The sequence below is a fragment of the Elaeis guineensis genome, chromosome 16 (genome assembly GCF_000442705.2).
Source record: "Elaeis guineensis isolate ETL-2024a chromosome 16, EG11, whole genome shotgun sequence".
Lineage (NCBI taxonomy): Eukaryota > Viridiplantae > Streptophyta > Magnoliopsida > Arecales > Arecaceae > Elaeis > Elaeis guineensis.
This window is the reverse complement of record NC_026008.2, coordinates 21,214,956-21,232,427: the sequence shown is the minus strand read 5'-3', so window position 1 is coordinate 21,232,427 and position 17,472 is coordinate 21,214,956. Positions and strand designations below refer to the sequence as shown.

Here is a 17,472-nt window from a genome sequence, read left to right as displayed (position 1 = left end):
CGAAAATCTTGAGGATCTTTCTTCAATTTGATTTATCTCAACTTTATTTATATCAAACTTGTTTCTTTTATTCCTCTTAAAAATCCTAAAATTCTTATTCCTTCATCATATTTTTTTAATTGAACACAACTCAGTCCTTTGATCCCTGAGGATTCAACACCTGATCTCATCCTATTCTATATAATAGTTGAATTAGATTAAATTTTTATCTTTGGTGCTTGTGATTGTAACCAAATTTTGGCGTTGTTACTAGAGATCATTGGCATAGTTATTTTAACATTAAAAAAAAATTAAAAAAATCTCATAATATATATAGTGATATTAGAAGTAAAAAAAAAATATTTTGCTTGGACATCTTGTTTGTTGCATTGTATTCTCATAATATATCTTAAGGGCACAAACCTTAATACAAGATAAGATGGGGATTTCATCACCCTTTCTTAACCCACAAACAAGAGTCCTTCATTTTGCATTGACCTAAACCTCATTAAAATCAATTAGATATTAGCCCCTAAGGAATTCAAGCTCATTAGGACAAGAGAACCTAAAAGTTGGATTAGATTTGGAATTGATCAATCGATTGGTGTCTAAGAAAAATTATTCAGGAACTCAATCCTAAAGAGTGATGGTTATTTAATTAAGTCCATTGTGACAGCATGGGCAGCCTCCCACCAATCTTATACTTATCTGATCAATTTGGTTGATTGATTTCAAACTTGGAGAGCTTGAAGGTGATCTTGAAATAGTTAGGAGCTATCTAGATTTAAGTTAAACCTTAGCTAGAGTTTATCTTTTGCGCAAAACTTGTTTGCAATTAAAAAAAAAGGAGAAAACTAAAAGTACTCCTCTCATCTATCTCTTAGATTTAGGTTCCTCTAGACATATTGTTCCTCTTTCCTTTTCTACAAAAATATAAAAAAATATGAAAAAAATTAGGATTCTTTTGATCGAGAACTCTTGGTTGCATGCTTGGCCGTCGATCTTTACAATCAGAACTACAACCATTAGACCAAGAAATTGGAACCCAATCCTCTTTGTCAATTGAAAGAGTATTTCACTCCGTCCTCATGTACATATTCTCCTTGTATTCAAGTGCCCCTTGTAGAGACCTCCCAATATGAGATTTAGTCTAGTGTTATTCAAATGTTGCCTTTTTTTTATAGACTTAGTAACGAGGACCCTTACAAACATCTAGATGAATTTCTTAAGATATGCTCTACTGTCAAAATCCAAAATTTCTCCAATGATGCTCTTAGGTTGAAATTATTTTTCTTTTTGCTTAAAGATAAGGCCAAACATTGGCTACATTTGTTAGACTCAGTGACTATTTCAACTTAGAACCAATTTAAAGAGAATTTCTCAAGAAATACTTTTCAATTGAAAAAACTAATCAAATTAGAAAAGCCATCACTAATTTTTTTCAGATGGATGGAGAATTATTTCATCAAACATGGAAGAGATTTAAGGACCTCATTCGTAAATGCCCACACCATGCTGTCCCTAAATAGCAATTAGTTTAGTATTTCTATGATGGATTATCAAAGAAACATCGATAAATGATCGACGCCTCATATGGAGGGACATTCATGCTAAAGAGTGAAGATGAGGCATGGTAATTGTTTGAAATCCTTAGTAAAAATTTCTTGCATCACATTGTTTGCCTCTTGTGAAGATAAACCCAAGTTTGCCCAAAAGAGAGGTGGAATCTATGAAGTCAGAAATTTTATAGATATCCGCAGTAAAGTCAATGAGTTGTCCCAAAAACTAGATTACCTATTGACTATCAGACACTCTCCTGCTCCATCCTTTCCTACTCAAAATGTTTGTGCTTTATATTCGAGTCATACCCACCTTGTGAGTGAATGCCCAACCTCACCCTAATTCTCTGAGTTTGTATAAGAGCAAGTTCGACAAGCCCAAACACAAATTGTTTATAGATTAGGGAATAACCCATTTTCCAATACATACAATCTAGGCTGAAGAAACTACCCAAATGTTTTTTGGAAACTACAACCAGTGGGTAACCCAGCTGTACAAAAACCAAGTCATTCGGATGCAAACTATAGACCCTATCCATAGTTTCAAAATATTCCTCAACCCTCTATCAATAATTCGGCTTTTGAAGAGAAGATCCTACAAGCATTGAAAGGACTAGAAATCAATACCTAGATCCTTCACTTTCATACACAATCTATAGCCAAGCTAGAGATCCAAATCGGCCAGCTAGCAACTGCATTCAGTAGGAGAGAAGAAGAAAAATTGTCCAGTCAATCTGAGAGTAATCGAAGGGGCAATATATGGCTGAGAGTTCCAATATCCCTAAAACTTTTTTAAAACATGCCAAATATGTTATGACTATCAGGAATGGAAAGATTATAGAGCAACCTAGCAAAATCAATAAGACCAAAAATGAAACCTTGACCAAGTTTGAATTGCTCAAAGATAAGGAGGACCTGAAATTGAGGGATGAACCAACTCCACCAGCACTACTTCATCCACCTAAGGTCCCATTCCCAAGTGTTCTAGAATCTCCCATTCCTTTCAATAAGAAAGGAGAAAAGATAGATGAAATGTTAGAATTGTTCAAATAAGTTCAAATTAATCTCCCTCTTCTAGATGCAATCAAATAGATCCCGGCTTATGCCAAATTCTTGAAAGATTTATATGCATAGAAACACAAATCCAGATCATAAATCTCAAAGAAAGTTTGTCTTACCAAACTGAAGGAAAGATTACACATCCAATCGATTAAATCAAGGTACAGCAGAACTCAAAATTTTTTGATTCGACATGCAATCCGATCAAGACCGCATCTCGATCTATGCCAGATCGATCATATATCTAAGATAAAGATAATTTTAAACTATTTTAAACTGATTATTTTAACCATGATGATCGCATCATCACCTTTGCACGGATAGTGATACATTGCTATCCAATGATCATGAAGTTGGGATTCTGCATCGAGCCGCACACGTGTCCAACCTCTACAGGTATCCACTCAAGCTTGCACTCAAATGCTTTCTATGACTTCGATCCATCTTCACCAAGATGGATCAGCAAGCTCCTGAATCCATCTCCAATCAGATCTTCGGTAGGATCTCAATCAATCCTTGATCGCAGCCTTCTTCTTCCTTTGCGTAGATCTACCAGCACCCGACTCTTCGAGTACACCAGATGGACCAGCCCAACTCCTTTAGGCATGGGAGAGAAGAAGAGAGTGGAGAGGAGAGGGAGGAGGCATGGAGAGGAGGGGAGAAGCTCTAAAGTTTTTAATGAATAAAACCTTATGTCAGGGGGCCTTTATATAGGCTTTAGAAACCTAAGAGTCCCTAGGCTTTAAGTTATCAAATAACTTAAAGCAGAAGGACTCTTATGGGGTGCCCTCTCCCTTCTCTCATTTCTTCATAGAAAAATCTATGAGAAAAACATTTATCTCATCCACAAGGTGATAAGACTCCTTCAAATTTAAACGGACACAATCCCCTTATCTCTATCCCTCCACCATTTCAAATTTGAACTGTTTAAATTTGAACTCAAATTCAAATGGGGCAAAGCCCCTATCCTTTCTCCCTTATCCACTGGGGTGCACCCCCCTGGATCTTATCCAAAGGGGCATCCCACCCTTTCTCTGCCGATATCTCACAAATAAAAATGTGGGGTCCTAGCTATTGGTGCCCCCATCCTTTAGTTCATACATGGGAGGGCTTTAGAGACTCTTAACTCTTATTGTCCTAAAGAGCTTGCTTTGATTTGGTCAAGTCCTATCCACTAGGGAACCCAAATCAAGGAGAAAATAGGTTTAATCATGTGCTAGCATGATTTCTTTAAATCCAAAATTAGGATTTAATTAGTCCTAACCCAATTAGACTATGCGAGCCCAATTATGCAATCCTATACCAAAATCCTTGTTTGTGTGACCCCATAGATTCAATTATGTTTGGTAGTAGGTATATTATGATCTCCATCATTAATATTATCGAAACTCTTTTCGATAGATTGAAACTTCTTTCAATTCATCAAATTTAGAATTATTGATCATTGAGATGATTTTAATCGATCTCATAATGCATCAGTGACATCTAGCAGTATATAGTGGCAATCCATTAGAATCGAATAGTTGAGCCTCTAGGGGCGATTGCCGTATGATTCGATTCTTCTATCGTGAGTCCTGATAAGACAGAGATTAAGGATAACTCATCAGATCTCATTCTTGTGATATGTTGGATTCAATTGACTCGAGTTGTTGTGAAACCTTATGGAAATACTTTTTCATCATTTACACAGACATAGCCATGGGCTTAGGATTTAGTTTCATGATCTACATAGGACTACTCATCTATTGAGATCAATAGATCCCATCTTGGTACGTACCCTATTTCTACAATGAGTCTACTACGGCCAATATGTACCTCAAAGCTCCGTATGGCTAGGAGATCGAGTTATGATGTAGTCAAACTATAACACCCTCACTGTGAATAGTCGAGGCACCACAGGTCTAAGAACTACTCACACTACTGTAGCATTGAGTTAGTCACTGATAAGAAGATAGATTTTCTTGTGACTACTCGTAATTGGTCATGTTCAGTATCCTTGTTCCTGACAAGCACTTATACTCTCACTCTGATGTCTCCACACCATAGATTCATGACCCATCTACCTTAAGAAAGCAATCATGCATCAATCTTTCTGAATCAAGCATCGTCCCCGTGATGATCCTACAATCAGAAGTAATTTATGAATTAATTATTAATGATATATGTCTCAAATTTTTAATTTTTGAAAATATGTATCATTATACCCATTAACTCAATGGATAATATGTAGACACAATTTAACATAAATATGTATAGAAATGAATCTAATTTTATTAAGTTAAAAATTAATATTACAAAATATGTCCTGAGAAAGTTTTATAAGTTTCTGGCTTCTAGGGCATACATCTAATAATTTTTTACTTGATCTAAAGTCAATTGACTACAAATCTAAGTCTCATCTTCTCAAGGTGGGCTTCAGTCTTTTGTTGGCTCAATTGTTTCATCAGTGGATCAATCATATTGTTCGTGGTGTCGACTCTCTTCACTTCGATGTATTCCTTCTCGAGATAATCATGGATGAGGTAGAATCATTGCTCGATGTATTTAGATTTCTAATAAGATCTCGACTCCTTAGAAAGGACTATGGCACTATTGTTATCACAAAAGAGTGGGATAGCATCTGATGGCATCACACCTAGCTCCGTAATGAACTTCTTGAACTAGAACACCTCCTTAGCAGCTTTTGATATGGCGATGTATTCTGCTTCCATAGCGGAGTCTGCTATAACAGACTGCTTCGCACTTTTCTAGTTTACAGCACTACCATTGCATAAGAAAATACTGTCTGATGTCGACTTTCGATCATGAATATCAGATATAAAGTCTGAATCAATGTATCCCTGCACCCTTAATTTTTCATTTTCAAAGACTAAAAATATATCTTTAGTCATTCCCAAGTACTTAAGGATATATTTCATAGAAATCCAGTGTTCTTCTCCTAGATTCGATTGACATCTACTCATGACACTCACAGCATGGGTGATATCAGGTCATACACAAAACATGATATACATGAGGCTCCCTATGGCCGAAGCATAACGAATCTTGCTCATGCATGTATCTCTTCCGATGTGTTGGAGGACATCTTCTTGGAGAGATGGATTCCATGTCTGAAGGGTACAAGTTTTTTCTTAGAGTTTTTCATGCTAAACCTCTTCATCACCTCCTCTATGTATATTTCTATGACAATCCTAACATCCTTCTACATCTATCTCTATAGACCTTAATCTCCAAAATAAAAGATACTTCCCCTAAGTCTTTCATGAAAAATTTTTTGGACAATCACAACTTGATCGATGTTAACATGGGAATGTCATTTCTAATTAAGAGAATGCCATCCACATACAATACAAAAAAAGTGACAGCACTCCCACTGATCTTTTTAAAGACGCATGGTTCTTCTTCATTTTTGATGAAACCAAATGATTTGATTACATCATTAAAATGTGCATTCCAACTCTGAGATGCTTGTTTGAGTCCATAAATAGATCTTTGCAGCTTGCAAACCTTATAATTTTCATCACTGAAAGTGAAGTCCAACGGCTGTTCTATATAGATATATTTCTCAAGATATCCATTAAGAAAAGCCATTTTTACATCCATTTACCATATCTCATAGTCAAGATATGCTGCAACGACAAGCAATGTTCGGATGGATTTAAGTATAGCAACTGACGAAAAGATCTTCTGATGGTCAATACCTTCACGTTGACTATACCCTTTAGTTACTAGCCTAGCCTTAAAGGTCTTTACCTTTCCATCCAAACCAATCTTTCTCTTATAGATCTACTTACATCTAATAGATACAATATCTACTGGTGGATCTACTAAGGTCTAGATTTGGTTTGAGTTCATCGAATCAATTTCTAACCTCATTGCCTCTAACTATTTTTCAAAGTCGATATCTAATACACCTCGTCATAAGTTTTAGGGGATCACCATGTACCCCATTCTCAATGAAGAATATTTCCTCAACATGCTCTGTGATAATACCTAAGTATCTCTTAGGAGGATAAAAAATCCTACTAAACTTATGAGGTGGAGGAGGAGAAGCGCGAATTGACTCTAATTGAATAGGTTCCGAAGCTCATTGCTCTTCAGAGACTTTTTCTTCAAGCCCAATCTTGTTGAAATTTTTAAGGTGCTTGTTCATGTAGATTTCAAAATTTTTTAAAATCAAAATGCAACGAAAATAAGATTAAAACTCTTTTAATTAATAACATGCATTTATCATACAAAGATACCTTAGGATCTAATTCATAAGTAGATAAATAACATGATCTGATTTTTAATCTAAAAAATAAACACGCAATTAGATCGTGTACCTGTTTCACTTTTTCATCTTCTAATTTGGAACTTCACCGTGAGTCGATCTTCACTTGTGAAGCGATGACCTTGGATGTCTTCTAGGTTTCTTTGAAGCCACACAAGTATCCGACTTCTACGAGTATCCATACAAAGTCTTGATCTTATCAAAAGTCTTTGATCTTACTAGGATGCTAGCTCCCTTATAGAGATCATATCTTGATGGTTGAAGAGAACTCTTCTTTTCTCTCAAGACACTCTTAGAGAAGAAGAAGATCAGGAGGATAAACATGAAGATGAAGATCAAGAAGATCCTCTCCTTTTCTTCATAAAACTACACACATGATCTCTATGTTAGAGATCTAGAGAAGAATCATTTCTTCTCTTTTCTTTTACGTATGAGAGAGAACCTTTCTTTCATTCCTTTTCACGCCTTCAAAAAGAACCTTTCCTCTCCAAAAATTAGCACATAAGAAGGAAGACCTTCTTTCTTTCTTCAGCCCATGAGGAAGACTTTCTTCCTCATCTTTTTTCATGCTAAGAAAGAGGAACAATTTCTCTCTTTTTCTTCTAATTTTTCCCATGAGAACCAGCAAGTTTCTCACATTCAAAACTAGCCAAAAGCCCACACCCAAGCTCTAATTTTCTATCATGAAAAACCTCTACAAAATCATGTTGAAAAGAGCCTTTAAATAGGCATGGAGTTGGGATTTGTTTAGGAGTCAAACTCCTATTTCTTAGGTGTGTAAGAGAACATAAGGGGCGACTTTCTTTGGCACATGGATTTGGGATTACCGTGGAGTTATCTCATAGAAACTAGGGGTGGCAACTGATTCTTTGGGGCGTGATGTATTACACGCTAAAAACAAAGGGAGAAGGGGTGGCATGGTGTGATGTGGCGTGATGAGTTTTTGGGGTTTCAAGAGGATTCCTAGTCAAACTAGGAAATATAGTTTGATGATCAAATTTCTAACTAATTCTTGACCCAAATCCTAACGAACTTAAGAATTAGTTATAACTAAATAGGTTCTAGTCCAATTAGGCCTAATCCAATTAGAAAACTAGTTAGGCTAAACCCCACCAAACTTAGGGATTGATTTTTTGGATATAAGGTAATTTCATAATCAATAGGGCTTGATCCAATCAAGCATGTTACCCAATAGAACTTGATCTAATCAAATTCAAATCAAATTAAATTGAATTAAATTCAATTAAATCTGATTTGAACCCCATAGTTCAATCATATTGAGCCCTATTGCAATCCTATTGTAAATTAAATCCTCCTACAACTTACTAACACTTAGTAAGTTTTATAATTATAACTTTTGTATTGAATTAATTATCAATCATATTGATAATTAAATCTTATTACGATTCATAATTGCAAATTAACTATCTGATCAGTCAAAAGTTTCTTTTGTGTGTGATCCCATAGATTCTATTCTATCTAGTAGTGAGGTATATTGTGGTCTCTATCACAATATCATCGAAACTTCTTTCAATGGATTGAAACCATTCCAACTCTATCCATCAAGGATCATTAATCATCAAGATGATGCTCATAGGTCCAACAATCTATCAATGACACCTAGCAGTATGTAGTGGCAATCCAACAGAATAAAAATGATAAACTTTTAGGTACAGTTACTATGTGATACAGTCCTTCTATCATGACTCCCGACTAGATGGAGGTCATAAAAAACTCATCAAACTCCATCATCAGTCATATGTTAGATTTATTCGACTCAAGTTCATATTATGAATATCCATGGAAACTCTTTTCCATCAATCATACTGCCTTGGTCAAGAACTTTCGAACTCAATCTCATAAATCACATAGAACTACTCCTTTCTGTTAAGATTAATAGATCTTATCTAGATATATACATTGCTCTTATAGTGGATCAACTATCATCAACATCCACTATAAGGACTCATTGAGGTAATATTTTTGTGTAGTCAAACTCCAGCAACCTCACTGTGAGCAGCCATAGCACCGCAGGTCAAAAAATCAGTCATACTATCGCAGCATCGAGAAAGTCACTAACGAGTGAACAAATATCCATATAACTTCTCATATTGGTCACGCTCAATACTAGTTATTCTCTAACAACCACCTACACTCTCGCTCCAGTGTTCTTATACTGCAGACTCGAGACTCATCTGTTCGAAGGAAACGATTCGTACATCGATCTATCCGAATTAATCACCATCTCCATGATGATCCTATGATCAGAAGTAATTTAAGAATTAACCATCAATGACACATACTTCAAATTTTTAATTTTTTGAGAATATGTGCCATCATTTTGTTAATTTCTTGGATGATTCATGGACACATATAATATGAATGAAATTAAGAATGCTTGTTAAGTACAAAATTATGTCCTAAAATTATGATATGCGTCAGTCAAGATTGACTTCTAGGATATATATCTAACAAATCTGTCTCCTATGCCTGCATTTTAAATAAACTATTTTTCAAGAAAGATAGCATTTCGACTCACAATCACATTGTAGTCCTCTAGGATATAGAAATAATATCCTAAAGACTCCTTAGAATATTCTATAAAACAAGCTTTTAGGGACCTAGTTTCTAACTTGTCTATCTGATATCATTTGACATGGGCCAGACAACCCCAAATCTTGAGGTAACTTAGATTTGATTTCTTACCATGCCATATATTATACAGTGTCATAGAAATGATTTTAGATGGAACTTTATTTAGTAAATAAATTGTGGTTATAGACTATGATCTCAAAGAAAAATAGAAAGATCTGTGAAACTCATCATGGATCAAATCATATCTAATAGAGTTTGATTTCTCCATTTTGAAACTCCATTGAGTTGGGGCATTCTAAGTGGAGTCTATTGTGAGGCAATGCCATACTCCTTGAGATAATTTAAAAATTCTCCACTAAGGTATCACCTCCTCGATTTAATTGATGAATCTTAAGAAATTTTTCAGTTTGCTTCTCTACTTCATTTCTGAATCCTTTGAACTTTTTAAAGGTTTTAGACTTGTATCTCATGAGATACATATACCCGTACCGTGAATAATCATCGATAAAGATTATGAAGTAGAGATAATCTCTTCTGACTGGCACATCAAATGGGCCACATACATCAGTGTGTACCAGAGCAAGTATCTCTATAGTTCTTTTTCCATGTCCTACAAAGGGAAGTTTGATCTTTATTTTTTGAAGGCATGACTCATAGACCGAATATGATTCGAAAGTCAATAGACCCAAAAGTTCAGTTTTCTCCAATCTGTTAATTCTGTCTTCTCCTATATGATCTAGCCTTAGGTGCCACAGTACTTTTGGTTAATTTTATCTCTAGATCATTTAGTTCCTATGGCATTCACATCATCATGCTCGATATAGTTTACAGATACATCTACATGTAGCTGAAAGAGACTGTTAATAAGAAAACCACTTTCAATCTTTTTATTTCTAAAATAAATATTATAGTGGTCCTCGTAAAAATTAGATTCCTGCTCACAGTAGATATATAGTAACAATCCCTAAGTACTAAACTAATCTCTAAAGGTAGTTGTAGAGGGTACATCTCCACAGCCACAGCAGCAATCTTTGCTCCGTTCCTGACTCATAGGGTTATCTCGTCTTTCCTCAGTCTCCTACTATCTTCAAGATCTTGCATATAAGTGAATAGTTGAGTACTAGATCCAGAGTCTATTACCCAACTGGATATAGAAGAAACTGCTAGATTAGTTTCTATAATGAACATATCTTCAAAAGATGCGCTTCCTTCTTGTTCTTCAGGCTCGTCAGGTAGGTAGGGCAGTTTTGCTTCTAATGGCTATTCTTATTACAGTGGAAATACTTTCCTTTCTCGATGGTCTTTTTCTTCGAAACTTTTTTCTTCGGCTTGTTCTCTACTTTCTACTTCTTCACAAATTTTTTTTTCTTCCTAGTAGATTTTTTTCTTGAAAGAAGTTCACTCCATAGTGAGAACAGAACCTCTTGAACTCTTTAAGGTTTCATCGATCGTTACCAATATGTTCAGTAATTTGACATTGGTCTACTAGATCTTGTTCATATGGTAGTTTATGATAAACTACACATATGAATTAATAAGAGATTGTAGAATGAGGTCAATCTGTAACTCCTTGTCCATTGACATCCTAAGCTTCTCAAGCTCTTCTAGGTCCTTGATCATTGTCAAACAATGCTCATGGACCGACTGTCCATCATGCATTTTTATTTTAAAGAGTCATTTGGATACTTCATAGTGAGCTGCGTGGCTCTGCTCATCATACAACTCTTGTAGAGTGAGTCAGAATCTATCTGATAGTCTTCATGTCTTCATGTTAGCACTACAATTCGTTAGATATTGAAGCCAACACATAGTACCTAACCTTATTATCATTGTCTAACCACTTATCATGAGACACTCTCTGATCAGTGGTCAGACGGGCTGGTAAAGGGATGAGGTCTGGTCGAGTACATAGGCTATCTTCTCAGAACTCAAGACAATCTTAAGGTTCTGGAGCCAATCCTTAAAATTCAGTCCGATCAGTTTGTTGGTCTCTAGGATGCGGGCAAGGAAGTTTGAAGGAGACATTTCCTACAGAGAGAAGAAGATTTCTAGTTATATTTTGTAATTGACTTAATCAGTTTATTTTAAGAGAATTATTTTAAAAATAAACATAAACTTTCACTATTTTTTTGAATAATCCATACTCTTCAGATGGAGAAATGAAAATCTTCATGATTTTGAGTTTTTAGTAGGTGCTGCGGTCCACCGATTGGTACACCATCTCACCTAACAGTTACTGATGATGTGTCAGTCGATAAGAGGATAACACTTGTTCAATATTTCTTGAAACAAGTTGCAGCCAACTTTGGTCTCTAAGTCCTAAAGCCTCACCTAACAATTATTGACCTTATTTCTTAGTTAAGTCAGAGCCACCACTCACCAGCAAATGTAAAGCCATCATTAAGTCCCTCATCTAATAGTTATTGGGCCTAATTCCATCTTTATCCTGAAGCATCTCATGCTATAGAATGGTTGCATCTTCTTTGATGCAATTGAACCACTGTAACCAACTGAAAACAGTCAACACCTGAAAGGGCTCGCACATCTACAATGGTGAAATTTTATAAAGAGATTTTAATTTAGATCTCTTAGATTTAATTATTTATTACATCCTATATGTAAATCTACAATTAAATTGGATCTACTAAAGAGATCCTGATATGGTCTGAGCAAGACTGGACTCATGGTGCAATGCAAACACAGTGGACTCAACCTTAAGAAACAAAATTGAATTGATCCCCAAAATGGTCAGGTAAGATAAGATGGGTGGGAGGCTCCCTGCTGCCAATTGCAATGGTCATAATTAAGTAACCACCATCTAAATTCTTGCCTTAGACACCTAATTGATCCACCAATTTGAGATTGAGTTCATTTCGATTTTTCACTACGAATTGCAATCACAACCATTTTTAATTTGAGTTCTTGATACACCCTACATCAAAGGTTGTAGTGATTCGGTGCAACCACTACATATATCCATGAAACACAATCCAATTATCTAATAATCACTAATCTGATTTTATGTGTGATTAAATTCTTTTATGTGTAAGATGACTTTAATTTTGATTAATGATCTAATCTAGTCTCATCCTAGAATAACCATACAGCGTAACATCAGTTATGCTAGAGCATCCTTATGTCTGGATGATCCTAGATTAACCTTAAACTCTATGGCATATATGATAGATCTAGTCTATAGCCATTAAATATAACATCTAACATAAAAGAGATTTAATCATGATCATGGACTATACATCTTATGTATTTCAGATCTAATCATATACATCTCATGCAACATAGATCTAACTATGATTTTCTCGTAACATACATCTCATGTATCACGTAAAATTCAAATTATACATCTCATGATCATGGACTATATATCTCATGTATTTCAAATCTAATCATATACATCTTATACAATATAGATCTAACTATGATCATCTCATAACATACATCTCATAAACACATTATTCTCATGCATCACAAAAATTCAGATTTGAAAAATTATGGTTAACGCATTAATCTCATAATATTCAACGATCTGAAACTTTAACTAAAAATTTTAGATCTATTAAATCTGATTTTTAGATCTTAATCTAATCATACTGATCTAATTGAAAGGCTAAAATTCAGACCTAATCAAATTTCAGATGCATGCTTCAAATTAGATCTAATCTAATTTAATTTCAGATCTAAACACGACTTCAAATCAAATCTAATTTAAATCTGATCTTGATTTTAGATGCATGATACTTACAATCTGGCTTTGATACCAGCTGAAGGAAAGATCACATGCTCGATCGATTAAATTAAGGTGCAGTAGAATTCAAAAATTTTTTAATCTAGCATGCGATCCGATCGAGATCGTATCTCAATCTATGCTAGATCGATCATGTATCTAAGATCAAGATAATTTAAAACTATTTTAAATTGATTATTTTAACCATGATGATCGCATCATCATCTTTGCGTGGGTAGTGATACACCGCTATTTGATGACCGTAGAGTTGAGGTTCTGCATTGAGCCATACATGTGTCCGACCCCTACGGATATCCACTCAGGCTCGAATTAGGATATTTTCTTTAGCTTCAATTCATCTTTACTAAGATGGATCAGCAAGCTTCTGAATTTGCCTCCGATCTGATCTTCGGTAGGATCTCAATCAACCCTTGATCGTAGCCTTCTTCTTCTTTCATGTAGATCGACTAGCACCCGACTCTTTGAGTACACCAAATGGACCAGCCCAACTCCTTTGGGCATGGGAGAGGAGAAGAGAATGGAGAGGAGAAGGAGGAGGCATGGAGAGGAGGGGAGAAGCTTTGAATTTTTCAATGCATAAAACCTTATGTCAGGGGACCTTTATATAGGCTTTAGAAACCTAAGAGTCTAATGACTTAAAGCAGAAGGACTCTCATGGGGTGCCCTCTCTCTTCTCTCATTTCTTTGTAGAAAAATCCATGAGAAAAACACTTGGGGCATGCCATTCAAATTCAAATAGGATGCAAGCCCTTATCACATCCATAAAAGATAAGACTCTTTCAAATTTAAATGGACGCAATCCCCATATCTCTTTCCCTCCACCATTTCAAATTTGAACTCTTCAAATTTGAACTCAAGTTCAAATGGGGCTAAGCTCCTATCTTTTCTCCCTTATCCACTGGGGTGCATGCCCTCTGGATCTTATCCAAAAGGGAATCCCACCCTTTCTCTCCCGATATCTCACGAACAAAAATCCCTTAATTCTTACATGGGAAGGCCTTAGGGACTCCAACTCTTGTTATCCTAAAGAGCTTGCTTTGATTTGGTCAAGCCCTATCCAATAGGAAATCGAAAGCAAGGAGAAAATGAATTTAATCATATACTAGCATGATTTCTTTAAATCTAAAATTAGGATTTAATTAATCCTAACCTAATCAGACTATGCGAGCCCAATTGTACAATTCTAAACCAAAACCCTTGTTTGTGTGACCTTCTAGGTTTAATTCTGTTTGATAGTAGGATATATTGTGATCTCCATCATCATTATCATCGAAACTCTTTTCGATGGATTGATACTCCTTTCAATTCATCTAATTTAAAATTATTGATTATCAAAATAATTCTAATTGATCCCATTATCTATCAATGACATCTAGCAATATATAGAGCAACCCATCAAAATCGAATAGTTGAACCTCTAGATACGTTGCTATATGATTCGATTCTTCTATCATGAATCCTGATAAGACAAAGGCTAAGGATAACTCGTCAAACCTTATTCTTATCATATGTTAGATTCAATCGACTCGAGTCCATTATGAAATCTTATGAAAATACCTTTCCATCATTTACACTGCCATGGCCATAGGCTTAGGACTCAGTTTCATGATCTACATAAGATTACTCTTCATCTATCGAGATCGATAGATCCTATCTTGGTATGCACCCTCTTCCTACAATGAGTCTACTATAGCCAACATGTACCTCAAGACTCAGTATGACAAGAAGATCGAGTTATGATGTAGTTAAACTACAGTATCCTCACTGTGAACAGTCGAGGCACCGTAGATCTAAGAACTACTCATACTACTACAGCATCGAATTAGTCACTGATGAGAAGGTAGATTTTCTAGTGACTACTCGTGATTGATCACACTCAGTATCTTTATTCTTAACAAGCACTTGCACTCTCACTCCGATGTGTCCACACCGTAGATTCAAGAGCCATCTACCCTAAGGAAGCAATCATGCACTAATCTTTCTAGATTAAGCACCATCTCCGTGATGATTCTACGATTAGGAGTAATTTATGAATTAATTATTAATAACACATATCTCAAATTTTCAACTCTTGAGAATGTGTCATTGTACCACTAACTCAATGGATGATACATAGACATAATTTAACATAAATATAGATGAAAATAAATCTAATTTTATTAATTTATAAATCAATATTATAAAATATGTTCTGAAAAAATTTTACAAGTATCGGTCAATCTGATTTCTAGGACATACATCTAACATGAACAAGTTAGTTCAATTTTTCAGCACACATCCCTCCTAAACTTAAGGACCCAGATGCCCCTATCATTTTCTGTGTTATAGGGGATCTTTACATTGAAAAAGCACTTCTAGATTTGGGAGCAAGTGTTAATCTTCTTCATAGCTTAATGTACGAACTTTTTGGATTTGGCGAGTTGAAACCCACCTCTATTACTTTGTAACTAATTGATAGATCTATTAAAGTACCACATAGGATGATGGAAAATATTTTAGTCAAGGTAGATGAGTTTTATTTTCTAGTTGATTTTATTATCTTAGACATGAAACTTTGTAGCAACCCTAGATAGATTCTCATCATTTTAGGCCGGCCCTTCCTAGCTGCAGTCAATGCTTGTATCAATTGTAGGATAGGAGTCATAGATGTTTCTTTTGGAAAAAAGAAGTTGAGATTGAACATGTTTAATGGTTCTCAAGGATCACAAACTGATAGTTGTTTTGAAGTAGATATAGTTGAGGATATAATGGAAGAAGCTACCCCCTCAATTCTTTATCAGGATCCCTTACACATTTGTCTCACTCATTTCGAAGTGGATGACTTTGATATAAATGGGTATGTCAATGAAGTGAATGCTTTATTAGATACATCCTCCTTTAAAACTATCCAACCATGGATTGTAAAATATGAGCCATTACTCGAGATATCAAGCACTCCGATAGTTCCCTGGTTAGAGTCACCACCTAGTCTAGAACTGAAGCTATTTTCTGTCACACTCAAGTATGTATTTTTAGGACCCAATGACATCCTTCTGGTGATCATTGCATCAAATTTGACCCATGATCAGGAAGCTCAACTTATAGGTGTTCTAAAGGAATATAAAAATGCTATTGAATGGACTATTGCTGATCTAAAAGGCATCGACCCTTCTATCTGCATACATTATATCAATTGTGAGATAGATGCCAAACCATATAGGGACATGCAGAGAAGATTGAGCCCTAACATGAGAGAGATGGTTAAGAAAGAAGTAGTGAAGTAGTTAGATGCAGAAATCATCTATCCAGTATCAGATAGTAAATGGATCGATCCCACTCAAGTAGTACCTAAGAAATCAGGTATTACTGTTGTGAAAAATAAAAAAAGGTAAACTGCTCCCTACTCGCATAACATCAAGTTAGCGAGTGTGCATAGATTACAGGAGACTCAATAACATTACTAGGAAAGATTATTTTCTATTGTCATTCATTGATCAAATCCTAGAACGGTTAATGGGTCATCGCTTGTTTTGCTTCCTAGATGGTTATCTAAGATATAATCAAGTACCTATATTTTTGGATAATCAAGAGAAAATCACCTTCCCTTGCTTCTATGGCACTTTTACTTTTCGATGCATGCATTTTGAACTCTGTAATGCACCTGCTACATTTCAACGGTGCATGTTATTGATCTTCTTTGATATGGTAGATCAATTTTTTAAGATTTTTATGGATGATTTTTCTATTTTTGATACTTTCTTCGAGGACTGTCTCCAAAACCTTGCCAAAATGTTAAAATATTGCATAGAGACAAATCTAATTTTGAGTTGAAAAAAGAGCCATTTCATGGTTCAAGAAGGGATTATGCTCGGACACATCATATCTGAGAGGGTGATTGACTTCATGGGATCTTTTCTATCCTTATTTGGGTTTGAGTACATTCTGATAGCTGTAGATTGTGTATCAAAATGGGTGGAGGCTATTGCCACAAGGACCAATGATCATAAGGTTGTGATTAAGTTCGTTCGAAGTAATATTTTCAGTTGTTTTAGCTTTTCAAGAGTTATCATTAGCGATGGGGGTACTCACTTTACGAACCGGCATTTTGAAACATTAATGAAGAAATAATGTATCACGTACAAAGTAGTCACTCCTTACCACCCCCAGACCAGTGGTCAAGTAGAAGTGTCCAATAGAAAAATAAAAAATATTCTAAAAAAAATGGTTAGGCCTGACAGAAAAGACTGATCTCTTAGATTAGATAA

The 17,472-nt window shown here is 35.3% G+C and overlaps 1 non-coding gene across 1 annotated transcript; it reads right to left on the bottom strand.

Annotated features, from left to right (window-relative positions):
- Nucleotides 1-1,392: 1,392 nt before the first annotated feature.
- On the bottom strand, nucleotides 1,393-1,498 carry LOC114912658 (small nucleolar RNA R71). The gene has a single exon (XR_003798364.1). It is a non-coding gene; the product is annotated as a small nucleolar RNA R71 (small nucleolar RNA).
- Between the last annotated feature and the right edge of the window lie 15,974 nt (nucleotides 1,499-17,472).